The 14888-nt window shown below is 35.9% G+C and overlaps 1 protein-coding gene across 1 annotated transcript in view; it reads right to left on the bottom strand.

Moving 5' to 3' along the window:
• Positions 1-14888, bottom strand: part of LOC108531589 (neural cell adhesion molecule 2) — a 599158-nt gene that overhangs the window by 352914 nt on the left and 231356 nt on the right.

Below are 14888 nucleotides of genomic sequence, written 5' to 3'. Positions count from 1 at the left end.
TATTATATAAATAAATATGTAATTTATATTTTATATTTATATATTTTTCTTTATATATTTATTATTTTACATATTATATATTATATATAAAAAGGAATTAACTCATGTGGCTGTGAGACCTGGTACATATATTCATATATATATATATATGCATATTTATATATGTGTATCTATCTATACACACACACACACACATAGATATATATCCTTAATATAAATTCCTTAAAATTTATCTGTGTGTGTGTGTGGTGTGTGTGTGTGTGTGTGTGTGTATGTATGGGTGTATACATGTATATATAAGTCTCTATGTATGTAAGTGTGTGTACACACACACTTGCTATTGGTTCTGTTTCTCTGGAGAACCAGGATAAATGTGTGTGTGTGTGTTGTGTGTACTAGTCATATATTAGTCATATATCTATTAGCCATATATATCATATGTAGTACATATATATGTGTAGTATGTTTATATATGTGTGTGTATGTTTATGTATATGTGTGTGTGCATATATATACACACACACAGACACTCCCAGAATGTAATTTTGGTTTTCATAAAATATGAAAATAAAATCTTCAAGATTTTATGGATTCATTATAAAAATTATTGTTTTTTAAAAGGAATATTAAAAGTAATGACACATATAGATACTACTAATAAAAGCCAGAGTTCATGTGGATCAATAAAACAGTATGTTCCAAAGAAAGAGTCCAGAAAATGAATGAAAAATAGAATTCAAGAGTTTATAATGTTTTCGTTTAGATTTTCTCATACAGTGAAAGTGAACTGGCTCAGAGGGAAATCCCTTCCTATGTACCCTAAAAAGGGTAAAATAATTTGTCCAGCTCACTAGATAAAATACAGTTTTGAAAGCTTTATATTCCCCCATTCTCTATAATATGAATAAAGTTAAAGATGTAGAAGAAATCAAAAGGCAGATGAAGAAAAGAATGGAAAAACAAATAGTTACTGTGTAAATAATCACAGATTGCCATATTCCTCTCACGCACATGAAGCTACGAACAATTTCCAAAATAAAGGAGGTTACACGTTTCTACTTTTCCTTAACCAGTACTTACAAATCTATTTTCAATTATTATTTTGGAAGGAGGATTTCTTCTGCAAGAATTTCTTTCAGAGTACTGATGTGTACCATGCTTCCTTATGTAGTGAAACTCTAATGACCATGAACAATGAAATAAATAATGACATTATCATTTTCAGAGCTCACCTATTACTTCAGAAATAAGAAGAAGATAATTTCTATAGGGAATGCTCTGGAGATGTATTTGTTAGCTGATTTGGTTTACCCGATGTAAAACTATTCACTAAAGTAGCAGGAGGATGACTTGAGCATCCAGCACATTGAAGTGTGTTAAAAGGAAAAGTAAAATAACAGCAGAAGAAAGAGGTGCTCTGTGAGTTGACAAAATAGACGAGTATATGCCTTTCCAGACCAGTCCTGGATAGAAATCTCAGACAAGCCATAAGTGTGAGCCACATATATAATTTTAAAATTTCTAGTAGCCACATGAACAAAATAAAAATAAATAAGAGAAATTAAACAAAGTATTTTATTTAACCAAGTATATACAACTTATTAGTATGTCAATAGATGATCAAAATTAAAATGAGATATTTCACATTCATTTTTCACATTAATCTTCAAAATTTGGTGCACTTTTGCATTTATAGAACATCTCAATTCAAACTCTGAAAACATCCAGTGTTCCATGCTAACATTTGGCTAGTGGTTACTGTATTAGGCAGTGACGTTACAGACCAACGAACCTCAACCCTGAGTTGACCGACTAACAGAATCATCTGGAGAGCTTTTAAAACAAACAATCAAAAATAATGCTTTAGGTCTACCACGAGGGATTCTGCTTTAGGGTCTGGAATGAGACTTAAATCCTGCTTTTTATGCAGTTATTTTCTTCCAACTTTTATTTTAGGTTCAGGGGTGCATGTGCATGTTTGTTACATGATTAAATTGCGTGTCACCAGGATTTGGGGTACAGATTCTGGCAAGGTTTCAGACAAAAGGGAACACTTACATACTGCTGGTGGGAATGTAAATTAGTTCAACCAAGTGGAGAACAGTTTGGAGAATTCTCAAAGAACTTAAACCAGAACTACCACTCGACTCAGCAATCCTATTAATGGGTACAGAACCAAAGGAATGTAAATCGTTCTATCATTAAATACTGCTTTTTAAAAGCCCCTTTATGATTGAAAATAGTGAAAATCTTGGGTTGAGACTCAAGCAAAATCATGTGAATTACCTGGAAGAAGGATGAGTGACGGAGAGCATAAACTGAGTGGTGTGCACTGCTTTATTTAAATCATCTCTTGAAATTACCAGGAAATTATTTCTTAAACCACCATCTAACTGTACCTCTCCTTGGGGATAATGACTATGTGTAATGACTGAATTTTGAATTTCAAAAGGAAGTGATGATCTTTGCACTAAGTCAGACTATCAGACAGATTCATTTGGTTTTGTAATTGGTATTGAATACTGGAGAACTCATAAAATTAAAAAGATACAACACAGAAGAAATTTTCATGTCTCAGTACATTTTTCTAGAGACTAACCACTAATTATCAAGAGGTTTGCTTTGTAAACAAGACAGGAAAGTACCCAAGCATTTTTTCATAGTACTGTGGGTACTTTGAGGAACAATGTTTTGGAGATTATCACAAGCAAATCTAATCCTGATAATGTTACTTAAGTTCTCAATTATTATTTCCTCAATATGGAAGTTAGAAATTTAGAGTCTCTAGTTTACATAATAATTTTCCAAGAATGAGTCTTTGTTAATATATATAACATATATATTTGATATATAGTTATATATATAATGTAATTTTAATAAGTGGTTAATAAAATTATATATACATATATTATTAACCACTTCTTAACATATATAGAGATACGTCTGTAACAATCGGTTGGCGCGTTAAAGGCACAGGCATATGTCAGAGACATTGCAGGTTAGGTTTTAGACCTCGGCAATAAAGTATGTATCACAAAACTGTGAGTCACACAAATTTTTGGTTTCCCCATTCAAATAAAAGTTATGCTGATACCATATATTAATCTATTAAGTGGACAATAGCATTTTGTCTAAAGTAAAAGGGTACGTACTTTAATTAAAACATACTTTGTTGTTACAAAATGCTAACAATCATTAAACCTCAATAAGTCATATTTTTTTACTGGTGGAGGGTTTTGCTTCAACGTTCATGGCTGCTGACTGATCAGGCAGTGGTTACTGAAGATTGAGGTGGTTGTGCCAATTTATTAAAATAAGACAACAGTAAAGATTGGTGCATCCATTGACTCTTTGTTTCACAAAAAAATTCTCTGTAGGATTCAATGTTTTTTTATATCATTTTATCCACAGTAGAACTTCTTTGAAAATGAGAGTCAGTCCTCTCAAAACTTGCTGCTGTTTTATCAACTGTAAGTAATATTCTAAATCCTTTGCTACATTTCAACAACGTTCATAGTGTCTTGACCAGGTGTAGATTCCATCTGAAGAAACAACTTTCTTTGCTCATCCATAGGAAGAAACTCCTTGTTTGTTAAAGTTTTGTCATAAGATTGCAGCAATTTAGTCAAATCTTCATGCTCCACTTTTACTCTAGTTCTCTCTTTATTTCCACCACATCTGAAGTTACATTCTGACTGACATTTGGAACCGCTCAAGTCAACCATGAAGGGTGGAACCAACTTATTCCAAACTCCTGTTACTGTTGACATTTTGACTTCTTCCCATTAATTACAAATATTCTTAATGGCATGCAGAGTGGTGAATCCTTTCCAGAAAGTTTTTAATTTACTTTGCCCAGATCCATCAGAGGAATTATTAGCTATAGCCTTATGAAATGTATTGCTTTAAAAATACTTGAAAGTTAAGATTACTGCTTGATCCATGAACTGTAGAATGCATGTTGTGTTAGCAGGCATGAAAACATTTATCTCCTTGTACATCTACATCAGAACTCTTGGGTGACAAGATTCACTGTCAATTAATAATCAGTAATATTCGAAAGGAATCTTTTTTCTTGTGTAGTAGGTCTCAACTGTAGGCTTAAAATATTCAGTACATCATGCTATAAAGCTATGTGCTGTCATCCAGGTTTTGTTGGTCCATTTACATGCACAGGCAGAGGAGATTTAGCATAATTCTTAAGGGCATTAGACTTTCAAAATAGTAAATAAGCACTGGACTCAAATTAGTCACCAGCTGCATTAGCCACCTCCTGCCCCACACCAAGAGAGACATCTGTACTTTGAAGCTTTGAAACCAGGCATTAACTTCTCTGTGGCTATGAAAGTCACATAGATGGTATCTCCTTCCAATAGAATGTTATTTCACCTACACTGAGAATGTGTTGTCTACTGTAGCCATCTTCATCAATATCTGGATCTTATCTGGATCTACTGGATAACTTGCTGCAGCTTCTCCATCACTACTTCCAATTTCACCTAACACTTTTATGAAGATGGCTTCTTTTTTGAAATTTCATGTGCCAACCTCTGCTAATTTCAAACTTTTTCTTCTCTAGCTCCCACAGCCTTTGCAGAATTGAATAATATTAGGCTATTGCTCTGGATTAGGCAATAGTTTAAAGGAATATTACCACTGGTTTGATCTTCTAGCTAGACTAATAAAACTTTCTCTGTGTTAGCAATAAAGCTGTCTTTCCTTCTTTTCACCTGTTTAATGGAGGAACACTTTTAATTTCCTCCAATAACGTGGCTTTTTGAAATGAGAGGATAGATTTCAGCCTATGTTTTCACATGACTTCCTGGAAAATTTGGTGAATCACTTCTATATTTTGTTTTAAATTGAGAGACCTGTTTAACTCTTTCCTTCACTTGAACACTTAGAGGCCATTGTAGGGGTGGTAATTGACTAAATTTCAATATTATTATGTGTTGGAGAATAGGGAGACCAGAGGAGAGGGAGAAAAACAAGGGAATGGCCAATGAATGAAGCAGTAGGAATGCACAACAGTTACTGAAGAATTCATCATCTCATATGAGTGCAGTTTGTGGTACCCCAAAACAATTACAATTTTATCTTCAAAGATCACTGATCACAGACCATCATAACAGATATATTAGTGAGAAAGTTTGCAATATTGTAAGAATTACTGAAACATGACACAGAGACACGAGGTGAGTACATGCTCCTGGAAAAATAACACTGACAGACTTACGCTAGGCAGGGTTGCCACAAAAGTTCAATTTGTAAAATATGAAATATCTGTCAAGAGCAATATTAGCAAGGTGTAATAAAGCAAGTTACACTTGTAGTGCCACCTGTGGCAATCTTATCAGCTCCGTATAGCAAAGTATGCTTTGTGCCCCAGCAGTTTATCAAACATGCAGAATCTAAGGCCCCACCCCAGTTTGAATCAGAATTTACATTCTAACATATTAAGAAGGTGATTCAGGGGCACATTAAATTATGAAATACATAATAGTATCATTTTGAAGAATTATTGGAATGGAAATAGATTTAGGAGGTAGAGTAGAATACATGAAAGTGATGAAATAAGATGAACAATAGTTCATTGAAGGGACTGAACTAAATACACTCACGAATTGCTTAATGATGGAGATACCTTCTGGAAAATGTGTCCTTAGGTAATTTTATCATTGTGTGCCATCATAGAATTTGCTTACACAGACCTAGATGCTATAGTATACTACAAACCTAGGCTATATAGTATAGACTATTTCCCCTAGACTAAACACTTTTATAGCATATTACTGTACTGAATACTATAGGTAATCATAACACAATTATAAGTATTTGTATCTTTAACATGGAACAGGTACAGTAAAACACACTACAAAAACTAAGAAAAAAGTGATACACCTGTATATGACATTTACCATGAATAGAACTTGCAGGACTAGAAGTTGCTGAGAGTGACTAAATGAATGAGTGGTGAGTGCACGTGAAGGCCTAGAACATTACTATACACTACTGTAGACTTTATATACACTGTATACTTAGGCTACACCAATTTATAAAAAATATTTTAATTTTTAATTATAAATTACTTTACTGTAACTTTTTTACTTTATGAAGATTTTTTTAACGTTTTGACTTTTGTAATAGCTTGAAACCCAAACACATTGTACAGCTGTACATAAATATTTTCTTTCTTCACAACCTTATTCCATAAGCTTTTTTCCTACTTTTAAAGTTCTTTAGGTTTAACTGTTTAATCCTTTTTGTTAAAAACTGTGATGCAAACACACACATTAGCCTAGGATCAGAATGATCAACATCACTGTCTTTTACCTCCACACCGTGTCCCAATAGAAGGTCTTCGAAGGCAGTAACAAACATAGAGCTTTCATCTCCTATGGTAACGGCCGTCTGAAATATTTCCTGAAAGACCAGCATGAGGCTGTTTTACAGTTAACTTTTTTTAACAAGTAGAAAAGGTACACTCCAAAATAATGACAAAATTATAGTGTAGTAAATATCAAAACCTATAACAAAGACACTAATCATCATTATCAAGTACTATGCAGTATACATAAAGGTATGTGCTATGCTTTTACTGACTGGCAACACAGTAGCTTTGTTTACATCATCATCATCATCACAAACACATGAATAATGTGCTTTCACTATGATGTAATAAAGTCTACAATGTCACTAGGTGATAGGAAAATTTCATTCCATTATAGTTTTATGAGATTACCATCATATATGCAGCCCATGGTTGACTAAAACATTCTCATGTGACTGTAAATGTTTTAAATTGAGTAGAAATAATGTAAGGTCTACTTTAGCCAATTGACTTTTCTATTAGTTTTCTATTTGCTGCTGAAGCAAATTATCACAACCTTGGTGGCTTTCAAGTCCAGGGGTGTCTAAGCTTTTGGCTTCCCTGAGCCACATCAGAAGAATTGTCTTGGGCCACACATAAAATACACTAACACTAATAATAGCTGATGAGTTAAAAAAAAAAAAAAATTGCAAAGAAAAAAATCTTATAACATTTTAAGAAAGTGTATGAATTTGTGTTGGGCTGCATTCAAAGCCATCCTGGGCTGCATGTGGCCCGTGGGCCATGGGTTGGGCAAGCTTGGTAAATAACACGAATCTGTAATTTGTATTTGACATATGCCAGAAGTCTAACACAAGTCTTACCGGGGTAAAATGTTTATTTATTTATTTGCTTATTTATTTGCTTATTTTATTTTTTATTTTGTTTATTTATTTATTTTTTTTTGAGACAGAGTTTCACCCTCATCACCCAGGCTGGAGTGCAATGGTGCGATCTCAGCTCACTGCAACCTCTGCCTCCCGAGTTGAAGTGACTCTCCTGCCTCGGCCTCTCAAGTAGCTGGGGTTACAGGTATGTGCCACCATGCCCAGCTAATTTTGTATTTTTAGTAGAAACAGGGTTCCACCATGTTGGCCAGGCTGGACTTGAACACCTGAGCTCAGGTGATCTGCCCGCCTCGGTCTCCCGAAGTGCTGGGATTACAGGCAAGAGCCACTGTGCCCCACTTATTGGGTTAAAGTTAAAGTGCCAGCAGGGTTGTGTTCCTTTCTGAAGGTTCTAGGGGAGATTTCACTTCCCTGCCTTTTCCAGGTTATAGAGGCCTCTTTCCAGTCTTCAAAGCCAGTAAAGTTGCACATCTCTGCCTTTCTTCCATAGTTATATCTCACTCAAACTATTTTAAGGACTCCTGGGATTACATTGGACCCATCTACTTTTTATTATATAATAATCTTTCTATTTTAAGACCAGCCAATTAACAATTCTAATTCCACTGGCAACCTTAATTATTTTTTGACATATAATCACCCGTTCCAGACACATGGACATCTTTGGGGCCATTATTCTGCCTACCACAACTTTAACTATCCAGTTTGTGGCCCTCCGTATTGAACACCAAGAGAGCTTTCTGAGAGTACACTTGGTCACAAATCTCTAAAGTGAGAACTAATTCTCTTATCATTTCTTTTTCGATATATGCTAGATGGAATCTGGTAACTTAACTTTATTAGGCACTGGACTCTTTGAACAGCTCTTGGTTCAGCTTATAGGCCATGCTCACAAGTCCTAAGACTTACCTAATAGAATATCCTACACGCATTTGTGCAAAGTGTTCTCTATTTTTGCCATAATAAATGACCACACACTTAACAGCTTAAACAACACCCATTAACTATTTCACAGTTTCTGTGAGTCAGAAGTATGGGCACAATATGGAACAGCTAGCCCTGTGCACAGCGCCAAAATCAAGGTGCTGGCAGGAACGCATTCCATTCTGGAGATTCTATGGCTGTTTATAGAATTTGGTTCTACGTGGTTGTGGGGCCGAGGTTTCCATTTTCTTCCCAGCATTCAGCCTGTGGTTCCTGTCATCTTCCTAAAGCCACCTCCATCCCCTGTTTTTGGTACCGTTTTCAATGCTAGCAGATGTGGTGGCGCCTTTCTCTTACTTTGACTCCCTCCACCCTCCCCTTCTTCATCAACTCACCTCTACCATTATTTTTTGAGGCATTTATCCGACTCATCCATTAGCTCCCTCTGCTGCTTGTAAACACTGATGTGACGACACTGGACCCGCCTGGATAATCCAGGATAATCTCCCTAGTTTAAAATCAATTACTGAGTTAATTAATTCTACCTTCAAAGTCCCTTCCTAGCAGTACCTAGATGCGTGTTTGATTGAATAACCGAAGTATGAGAATCTTGAGAAACCACTTTCAGAATTCACCCGACTACATGTAGAAACTATTTTTTTAAGATTTTTTTTCATTTCCATAGCACCTTTCAAACTTTCACTTATGCAAGAGCCATAATTAAGTAAATCTGAGAAATAAAAACGTATACCCAAATATTAGTCAGGTACCAGTAACACATACCCAGCTAGGAATCTTTATTCTATGTTTCTAGGCCAGATGAACTGTCTTGCACACTCTTGTTTTTGGACTTTGTGTTCTAGGATTTGTGCACAGGCTTAGACCACTATATGTAATTTACCGACGTATTGATTTTCTGTAAGTGTTGCTTATACTGAGCAATCGCAAAGACCTGGTGGTATGGTGTGTTATGATTGTGGTCAAATATCAGATATATTGTTTACTTCTTTCCTTCTTGTCTGACTGTCTCACATACCATGACAGCAGAAACTGGAATTTCTACCCAGATAAAAACTCCCTGGCACCCTCAGCATTTCTCCTGTGCTATGTACACCCCTTCCACCTTCAGTCATTACATTGCTAGTCCTTCTAAGTTTAAAAAACAGCTTTGTTTCTTTGGGGAGTCTATGATTCTCAAAGATAATCACTTGCCCTGAGTTAACAGACAAAACTTCAACCAAGGTTTCCAAGTTACCGGCTCCAACCAGGAGACACTTGCTAAAGACCTTAGGATTATTTTTTTCTTTTAATTTGTGTCATGTAGCTCTGGCCTATTATCCAGGGTTTTCCTATGTGTACCTAAGGGAACGTGAAGCAAACTCTCTTCATATTTCTAGAGGAAAGAAATCCTCATTCAAATCCTCACCAAGCTCATGTATTGAAAGAACATGTCTACCTATCCTTGAAGCCTCCTTATTCACCATAACCAAGACTGATGAGATATAATTGATAAGCTAGAGAGAAGGAACTGGGCGTGTGTGGTTCAGCCCCTGGCTAAGGACAGGACAATGCATTTGGCTGTGTTCCCTAATCTTACAGTAATGCTACTGGGGCAAGCTGTAGTTTTGTATGGAGAAGTTCAACTCAGATAGCAAGTATTAGAACACCAGATTGTGGCCACGTATCTAGGTCATGTCCTTCCAACCAGTTTCAGCAGTAATAAAGCTAAAGTTTTGTTCTCCATCTGTCCAACTCCATGTCTATTTCTCAGTTGGTTTGTAACTCACAGGGGAAGAAAAAAATGTGATTAATTATGATCCCTCAAAACACAGCAGTACCCTACATCTGCTCTAGTTTTAATCGACCCTTCCCCCACATACTCCATTTATTCACTGTGATTTTTCTACTTCTTCTGTTTTTTGTTGCATTTTCTTTCCCAGATGTTAGAGACTCCTCATGCCAGATAATTAAGGGTCTGGGATTTTGACTATTTGATTTTCCTGTTGCCCAGAATAGTGCCTGGAACATAGTCAAAAGCCACTAGTTATTTATTGACTATCTCTGCCCAAATTACATGTCAAAAATTGCCTTGGGTACAGTAAAACTGAGACCCAAAGTCCTGATACATAGTCTCAGGGTTTTGAAAGAACAGGCCTAGCTTTCCTTGAAGCTCCTTAAACAGTGTCTATTTTAGTTATAAAAGAATATTTTATCAGCATTCAAATTCAGCTCATATTAAATTTTAGCTCTCTTCTTATCATACTATTTATATATTTTCCCATCCAAGTGGAAAGAGGCAGGAAAAGGAGTTAAACAATATTGTTTCTTTTCTGTTCATGAAAAGAATCTTCATCAAACATCTTACAACGTATACACATAAACACAGGCATGCATGCATGTACACACACACACGCTACTCTGTTTATTTTATTTTTATTTTTTTGAAACGGAATCTTTGCTCTGTTTCCTAGGCTGCAGTGCAGTGGCATGATCTCAGCTCACTGAAATCTTTGCCTCTCAGGATCAAGCGATTCTCCTATCTCAACCTACTAAGTAGCTGGGATTACAGGCCTGCACCACCACGCTCAGCTAATTTTGCTTTTGTTTTTGTTTTTGTTTTAAGTAGAGGTGAGGTTTCACCATGTTGGCCAGGCTGGTCTTGAACACCTGACCTCAAGAGATTTGCCCGCCTTGGCCTCCAAAGTGCTGGGATTACAGGCACACATATACTCTTGAAGAGACTGAAAACATGTATGAACCCTATTTATTAGAGCAACGTTTAAGAATTATTAGTTTACTAAACTTTCTGTGTTAAAAATGATCTTCATATATATTCTTCGAATACCTCAACAATGCTGCTCTCACATGAGTACATCTCTATGACTGTGTTCCATGCAGCATTGCCAAAATCATTGTATTCTGAAAGGTTCTGATGCAGTATGCTTTCCTCTTTGCATAATGATGAGCATACGCATACACAGATAATTTTATGCACATAACTTCGCTAGTCATGCAGCATCTGGGTCGGCTCCCAGTACTGCACCATATTTCCATTATCACAATTGTTTAAGTCTTTGATCATCACAAATAAAATGATCAGTAAAACTTCAGTACCAGCCATCAGAGGTACGGGCCTCTGAAGGTCAGACTTCAATATTTCATGTCCCTCAATGTATTCAAAAGACTTCTAAAATCAGCGTATTTCCAGGATTACATCACTCCACTTGCCAAGAGTTTCTTTTAGTACTACTTTAAGCTAAAATTAATTATATCAGAGTTTAAATCCTTGTAATAAGACAATCCTAATTTCCTTTTCATGTTTGTTGCATATTTGAGGCAGTAATTATTCTGTTTAACCATATATACACATACATATAGAATATATATAGAATATATATATACACATACACACACACACCATATATATATTCCCCCTGGTACCCAGAGCAGTGTCTAGCACATAGTCAAAACACACTAGTTATTTATTGACTACCTCTGCCCAAATTACATGTCAAATATATTTGAGGGTCTAAAACTTGATTGTAAGTGGTTCTTCCTTATAATGCCTTGTGCTGATAGCACATTCTGTATTTTCTCAAGAAACACCACTTAGGAGTTCCTAAAGACAATTACTTGGATTGGTAAGAAGAAATCAAGTTTCAAGGCATTGCAGCTAATTGGCCAATTATCCTGGCCCCCATATTACATATGTGACCCTACTCAAATTGAGTTTTCACTAAGCTTTGCAAACTATAGCAAGTGCTTCTCCGAAATGAGATATCATGGAAAGAATAATGGAGCTAGCTATTTAGAAATACTGACATTACTAAAGAATGCAGAAAATGGGTAATTACCATGCTTATTTCAACAATCTCAATCTATAAACATTTTTCATAAAATTCTTTACTTGGAAAGACTGTAATTCTCAAAAATTGGAAAGCTACACAAAAATAAGTGGAAAGCACAAAATACACCCACACAACACCATGAGCTCCACTTCCTACACATCTTTAGTATGACTGAAATTCATTCAGAGAAGCAAGGAAAATAAACATTTAGAATTTAGTTTTGTTATGTCTTACCAGGTTGAGCTTAAGGTAGAAGTTGGTGTTCAGGTACTGTCCTCCAAAATGAATCACAAAGGTTTCAAGGAAAAAATGTGTACTTTGTGTCAACCGTCAAAATGTGGTTGTCAAATATTCGGTTCTGTGGATCTGAGTTGATCAAAAGGTCTATGATCGGAAGGCCTGGAACGTCCTCCAATCACCCCTAAATACTATGTGTATGCTTACATCAGGCAGGTTTTATTTTATAAGAGATATCAAAGAGCAGATTATGTACTTCTTCATAAGTACTTGGAGTATAACTTGTTATTTTATGTTTTCAGTTGATGTCAAATCCATATGTTAATATAACATAATGGGCAGCCATGTTCGTATAAAACTTGAATACTAACAGAATGTTTTTCAAATAGTCTGAGTATTTGGAGAACTGTAGACAGAAGAACAGGATTCCTTTTAGGTGTAAAAGGCACATGGATGCTGTAATGTGACACATCTCTGAAGCATTATTCCTAATAGCATCTACTCAGTGCTTTTATCTTGAAAATTCTTGAAAAAGCATGCATTACTCAGAATTCGGGCAATGCAGTTTCCCAGTATATTGGTAAGAGATCACGAACTATATATCATATGTTAAATAACTTAACAGTATTATAATGCTATTCATAAATCTGTTTAATATTGGGAATCATCTTTCAAAAACTGTGTCTTTAGCTCTAAAATAATTTAAACTCTAGTTTAACCTTTAGTCAATGGTTGCCCCCTTAGAACTCAGTATGAACGTTAGAAGTTAAATATACCACCCATTTCATTCCCATTAGAAAAATGCTCATCTTTCTATTTGCTACAGCTGGTACAAACCAATCTAGCAAATCTAAATGTAATTTTAGGTCATCAATTAAAAAGTAAAAAAGAAGATGAGTCATCATTCCTTATAGATTAACAGGCAACTAAATATCATTAATTCATTTACACATTCACTCATCTGGGGGACAACTAGTTAGTGATCTATGTTTTAAAAGCACAGATAGGCTGGGCACAGTGGCTCACGCCTGTAATCCCAGCACTTTGGGAGGTCGAGGCGGGCGGATCACGAGGTCAGGAGATTGAGACCATCCTGGCTAACACAGTGAAACCCCGTCTCTACTAAAAATACAAAAAAAGTAGCCAGGCGTGGTGGCCTGTAGTCCCAGCTACTCGGGAGGCTGAGGCAGGAGAATGGCGGGAACCAGGGAGGCGGAGCTTGCAGGGAGCTGAGATCGCGCCACTGCACTCCAGCCTGGGCGACAGAGAGAGACTCCGTCTCAAAAAAACAAAAAAACAAAAAAACAAACAAAAAAAAAAACACAGATAATTGCAGATTCACATACAAATATAAGTAATGTAGAGATACCTCATGTACATTTTGTCCAATTCCACCAGTGATAACATTTTGCAAAACTATAGTATCACAACCATGATATCTTCACTGATATGCCCACGTCTCTTAGTTAGCTTTCCCCAGGTTTACCTGTATTCATCTGTATGTGTGTATAGGTGTGTGTATTAATCTCTCTACAGTTTTATCATCTGTACATCTTTGCATGTCTACCACCACAGTCACAGGCATGACACCAAACATTGCCAACATCACAAGGCTCTCTCTCATCTTGCCATTTTGTTCTCACACTCATTTCCTTCTCACTTGCCCCTCGGATGTCGCTAACCATTGACAACCAATAATCTTTTCTTCAACTCGTAAATTTTACTATTTCAAACATTTCAGATAAGTGGAATTGTACAACATACAACTTTTTTGAATTGGCTTTTTTCATTCCGCATAATTCCTTGAAAATTCATCCAAATTGTTGCAAGTTTAGTTTATTACTTTTTATTACTAATATTTGGTGATATGTATTTTCTACAATTTATTTAACCATTCACCTCTTGAAGGACATATGGGTTGATTCCAGTTTTTGGCTATTACAAATAAAGCCGCTATGGACATTTACATTGAGTTTTTGTGTGAGTGTATGCTATCATTTCTCTAGGACACACACCCAAGCATGAAATCATTGAGATATACAGGTATTTGTACATTTAGTTTTATAAGAAACTTCTAAACAGATTTCACAAGTGGCTGTACTATTTTACATTCCCATCACCAATGTACAATAGATCCAGATTTTCCAAATCTTTGCCAGTAGTTGAGGTAAAGAATTGGGAATCAGGGTTAACAGGACTTAACAAGTTCCTATCCTCAGGAGCGTATCGTCAAGCCAGGCCAGAAACTCTCCAGGCTGCAGTGGACAGTATATTTCTACTATAGGAGATAAGGAACAAGGGAAGTCAATATTCTGTGAGAGAAAAAAAGGACAGGGACATGTAAAAAGAAGCAATGACCACAGCACAGAGCAAAGTAACAGCACTTCAATGTTGGACCAAGCTCTTCTTTTGGAAAATGCATGCCCTGTTTTTTTGTTGTTGTTGTTTTTGTTGTTGTTGTTGTTGTTGTTTGCTTTGTTTTTCCTGAAGCATGTATTCCATATTTCAGTATACTTAGCCTAGTTATTTTCTGTAACTAAAAGTAATAATGAAATAATCCCCACCAACACATTAGGTGGTAAAAAGTGCAACTGCGGTTTATGGTACTGAAACTAAGGCTATTTCCAGAAACACATCGAACATGCTAAGGATTCTGGGGTC

Source organism: Rhinopithecus bieti, unplaced genomic scaffold (assembly GCF_001698545.2).
Source record: "Rhinopithecus bieti isolate Rb0 unplaced genomic scaffold, ASM169854v2 scaffold_7212, whole genome shotgun sequence".
In the NCBI taxonomy this organism is placed as follows: domain Eukaryota; kingdom Metazoa; phylum Chordata; class Mammalia; order Primates; family Cercopithecidae; genus Rhinopithecus; species Rhinopithecus bieti.
This window is presented reverse-complemented; position numbering and strand designations above follow the sequence as displayed.